The sequence below is a fragment of the Procambarus clarkii genome, chromosome 71 (assembly GCF_040958095.1).
Source record: "Procambarus clarkii isolate CNS0578487 chromosome 71, FALCON_Pclarkii_2.0, whole genome shotgun sequence".
Lineage (NCBI taxonomy): Eukaryota > Metazoa > Arthropoda > Malacostraca > Decapoda > Cambaridae > Procambarus > Procambarus clarkii.
This window is the reverse complement of record NC_091220.1, coordinates 5,814,194-5,819,500: the sequence shown is the minus strand read 5'-3', so window position 1 is coordinate 5,819,500 and position 5,307 is coordinate 5,814,194. Positions and strand designations below refer to the sequence as shown.

General features: G+C 43.0%; 2 non-coding genes across 2 annotated transcripts; both read left to right on the top strand.

The window, feature by feature from the left end:
* The first annotated feature begins 444 nt into the window (after nt 1-444).
* Nucleotides 445-516, top strand: TRNAM-CAU (transfer RNA methionine (anticodon CAU)). Its single transcript has one exon. It is a non-coding gene; the product is annotated as a tRNA-Met (tRNA).
* A 2,960-nt stretch (nt 517-3,476) lies between these two features.
* On the top strand, nt 3,477-3,549 carry TRNAV-CAC (transfer RNA valine (anticodon CAC)). The gene has a single exon. It is a non-coding gene; the product is annotated as a tRNA-Val (tRNA).
* The last annotated feature ends 1,758 nt before the right edge of the window (nt 3,550-5,307 follow it).

Genomic DNA, 5,307 nt, shown 5'->3' with positions numbered 1-5,307 from the left:
TACTTGCGTAACTGACTGATGAATCACGGTCCAGACACTAAATATAATTCTTATGCTTGGAATGTTTACATGCAAGAAGAGTTGCTATAGACCTCAACAAACACGACAGATCAGCCTCCAGGGCTGAGTGGATCCCATACTTATCCTGTAGACCCCAAGTATACCTATCCTGTGAGCGTTAGTGCCTCCAATACATGTCCTGTTCATGAGTGGTAGTGAACCCATACCCATCGTGTGCAGCAGTGATCACATACCCATGCTATGATGTATGTCATACGCAGCTGGCTGTGCACAGTAGCCATGATGTGCGCATCCCATGCGCAAGATCAGTGCGTACTGGTGCGTTACTGCGCAGAAACACTGATACTTTTATTTATGAAGAAAATATTACCAATTATAATATTATAAAAGATGTATAAAATGTATCATCCAAATAATATGAGCAGCAGAGTGGCGCAGTGGAAGCGTGCTGGGCCCATAACCCAGAGGTCCGTAGATCGAAACTACGCTCTGCTACGAAATTGTTTTAATGTATTAATAATGTTTCTTCATTACAAATGTAGGTACATAGAAGTGTCTTGCTACCCCCTTCAATATAAGTAATTACAAATTACAGGTTGAGCTAGCTATATGTTACAAATAAAGGCACAATAACGAATGTGGGAGATTTGTACCTGAATTTACCTGTCTCTGGTGTTCTCGACGGATAGTGGAAGCCATCGGCTTGTCAAAGATCCCTCTTTCCCCCATGGTTCACGAGGATTGTTTCTATTGGATTTTGAACTGAGGTGTTATATCTTGGTATTTAACGACTTCGCTAGTTAGACAATTCCATGGGATAACCCTAGATTATAATATAGTTAATTTAATATGCACCCCATACCCGTCCTGTGGGCGGTAGTGGGAAGAGTTACAGAGGCACATAATGGGCTCAGGGACTGAACCCCACAATTAATTTAGGCTGAGCAAGTTAATCTTGCTGAGAGAGTTACAAAATTCAATGCACATCATCACATCAACAATGGCTCGAGACGCCCACAAGTACAGTTTCTAAATTAAGCAACTGACATGTGGAGAGCCCTACAGCGAGAAACATTTGTACACTAACCAACTGTGTTACGGAGGCTACGCTCTCTAAAACCTTACAAATATTTCCTCCTGCTTCTTACCGCTCCCTCCCGCCATCGAAAGCCCTAATATCACTTCCTCCTGCTTCCTCCCGCTCTCTGAAGCTCTACTAACACTTCCTACCACTCTCTGAACCCATAAAAATACTTCCTCCTGCTCGCTCCTACTCTCTGAAACCCTATTAATATTTCCTTCTGCTACCTCCCACTTCCTCCCGCTCTCTGAAGCCTTAAAAATATTCCCTCCTGCTCTCTGAAGCCCTAATACCACCACCTCCTGTTTCCTCATGAAGCTCATACCTTACAAATACTTTCTACTGCTTCCTACCACTAGCTCCTGCTCTCTGAAGCCCTAAAATCATTTCTTCCTGCTTCCTCCCGCTCTCTGAAACCTTACAAATTATTTTTCCTGCTTCCTGCCACTCGCTCCCGCTCTCTGAAGCCCTAACAACAATTCCTTCCGCTCTCCGAATCCCTAAAAAATACTTCCTCCTGTTTCATCCCGCTCTCTGAAGCCTTAAAACACTTCCTCCTGCTTCTTGAAGCCCTAAAATCACTTTCTCCTGCTTTTTCCCGCTCGCTCCTGTTCCCTGAAGCCTTAAAAATACTTCCTACTGCTTCCTCCCACTCTCTGAAGCCCTAATAACACTTCCTCCTGCTTCCTATAACAAATGTTCTAGAGATGTGTAAATATTTAATTCAAAATGATCTGCTACCAGAAATTTTGGCCAAATATCCCCAGTTTGCTAACTGTAGGTAGTACCTAAGTGATTGTATGCTATCCACCGCTGCCCACTGGAGGGGGGGCGGTGTGCAGGACAAACATATCAGTTGTGACACTAGCTCTCCACATATGTCAGTTGCTTAATTTAGAAACCGTACTTGTGGTTAATCGCTAACCCATTTATGATGTGACGACTTATACTGAATTTTGTAACTAGTTTATCAAGATTGAAACGTGCTTAACTAAGTGAATTGTGGGGTTCAGTCCCTGAGCCAATTATGTGCCTCTGTAACCCCTTCCACTACCACCCACAAGATGGGTATGGGGTGCATAATAAGTGAACTAAACTAAACGAAATCTCTTGTAGCGAGTATAAGTTTACTCGCTACAGGTTCTCTCTACTGCTACTGCTGCATGATGTGGACCGCTGCCACCTGTCATGGAACGCTCCCAGCAAACTTACTACAGCGATGATTTTCACGGCGATCATCTCTGCAGTTTCATCAACTACAGCTTGCTGCACCGCGAGCGTTACTTACTCATCTGACAGTTTAATCAGCAACTACGTCATGTGGGATCTAGAGTCTATCCTGCCGATTCTCCGTCGCTGCCAGGGCACTGCTTGTTCTACAGGGACTCCCACGAAAGCTGCTTTTTCGTCAGATTCCCTCGTTGTCCTAACTACGTGCCTACATTACCTCTTATTGTCCTGGTGCCCGAACGCATCCGCCCTGGATCTAAATGCTCCACCAGCGACCCAAGGACGCAACAATCATGCACATTCTTCTCTCCTGCTACACCGAGCTTGTCCACACACTGCCTGCATCTTTTGGTACCAGACTACATGTTCAACAGCGACCCAGGGAACAGTAGCCTCATATTTTTTGTTGTATTGCTTTTCTTTCTTTCCCTGGCAGGGGAAGTCCTGAGCGAGTAAACTTATACTCGCTCCATTATCTCATCATCTTAATGGCATAACTAATTACACAAGCTATAATCCTATCCAAATTTACAGGTAACGGTTTTTCCACCCTCCTACTTACTGTGAGGTGTAGTCACCGTATAAAAGCCAGCGATTTGAGAATAGCAAAACAGTACAATCTCCAATCAAGAATGTAGTACTCGGTGTAGGCAGTTCTAATCGACCCAAGACGCTACAGCTTCGACACAAAGCAGATAGCAGACTACGACCGCATCGAGCAACAACGCTCTCGCTCCTCGAGTTCAGACACTCGCAATTCCCAATCGAGCCGTCACGCTCTCCCACATAGAGCTCCGCGACTCCGGCCTCAGCTCTCTGCTCTGCTCTAAGCTCCGTCTGAACGTCTACGACAATGCTACCAACCTACTTCTGTAATCAAGACTACTAAATAAATATGAAACTCACTAAACACTGTGTATCTAATCTACCCAACAACGTAACATGATCGTACGTTAGACTCTCATGTTATCGTGACGTCACACACGCCGTACACATATAAAACAGGATATTCTCTCTATTTTCGTTATTAAATCTTTTATAATTTACATAATTACTCAAGCAATGTGTTTTGATCATATTATATCGCTGAAGAAAAACAATTAACCGGATTTGGTCCATATAATAACAGGTCACTATACTTCAGGTTTCCGTAGTGTAGTGGTTATCACGTGCGCCTCACACGCGCAAGGTCCCCGGTTCGATCCCGGGCGGAAACATTTGAATTTTTAAATGTTTGTTTTCATAACCCACTGAAATAAACTCAAAGTGTCCAACAACTTGGGTCGGAGGGTAGAGCGACGGTCTCGCTTCTTGCAGGTCGGCGTTCAATCCCGACCATCCAAGACGTTGGGCACCATTCCTTCCCCCCGTCCCATCCCAAATCCTTATCCTGACCCCTTCCCAGTGCTATATAGTTGTAATGGCTTGGCGCTTTCCCCCTGATAGTTCCCTTCCCTTCCCTTCAAAGAGCTAAAATTAATAACAAAGTATATTGACAATATTTATTAAATCATAAAACTTATACCATTTTGTAATTTGCTAATACTGCATTATACTAATTATTAATCTTGAGAGTCATATAACTATGTATTGTGGAGCAGAGTGGCGCAGTGGAAGCGTGCTGGACCCATAATCCAACTAGAGGTCCGTAGATCGAAACTACGCTCTGCTACAGTCAAATTTTCTCCTACCATAAAAAAACAAAAGAGCTTTTTTTTATCTCTAATGAATTCAATCCATCCTCCTGTACATTTTGTAACTATGTAGAGCATCGTACATATAAATTAAATATTGACGTAATGGGCAATTACATAGCAGAATTTGGTACTATTCACCTTATAGTCCAGAAAAAATACAGCTAAAACCAAACATATATATTCCTAGGCCTAGTATAACATGTATATTTACTGTATTTGGCCTCAGTTAGCATGTATTAGACCTTGGATGGTAAGTTAAGTTTTATGAGAAACAAATACAAAGGTTCGGGCCAACCTTGCCCGAAACGCTTTGCGTAATAGTGGCTTTAGACATTGTATGTACAAGCTCTATCTATAAATCCCACAACATGTTTATATCTCACCTTGTATGTATGTACTTTACCTGAATAAACATTTGATTTGATTTTACAAAACCTTTGCCGGTTTATCCAAATTCAATAATACCAAATTCTACTATCCAATTATCCATTACATCAATATATGCACGATGAAGGATGGATGTGTTGCTTATAAGCACTGCTATTAATATATCATAAGCTCCTACAGAGATTACACACAGAAATCACAATAGCTGATGCATCAAATGAACAAATCCACAAGGGCCGTGACGAGGGTTCAAACCTACGTCCGAGAGGATCCCAGACGCTGCCTTAATCGACTGAGCTACGACATGGTAAAAGAATTGCAACCACAAGTTCTACTGATCTTACTTGGATCCTGGATCCTGCAACCTCTCTGAGACACAAACCTCGATTTTACACAATTTCCCCCATGCACCCGAGCTCTGTCAATAAGCCGCTCTACCTCTTCGCCCTTACTTCATTTTCTAGGATCCTCTCGGACGCAGGTTCGAACCCTCGTCACGGCCCTTGTGGATTTCTCCTACATAGAAGTTAATACTGCACGGTTGTATAGGTTTGCTATTAATATAAATGCCGATATTTCTTAAAGTATTTCAATTCGGCGGACACCGACTAGGCTATGACGCTCCCCTACCCAATATGACTCATCTTGGAAAGCTGGGCGAGGCTAGTCCCACCAAGTGTCTGGTCACCAACCTCGGATAAACATTCTATTTTATAGATATAGGTTATATAAATATATAGAGGGGGGGGGGGGGTACCATCTTTGGTTGTGTTTATAGGACCCTCGACCTCGAAGAAGACGACATGCAGCATCCGGGGAAGCCTTGTGGGGCACCCACGTACACTCACATATTGTCTTCTCATACCACCCCTGTACTTTTTTTATTTTTCA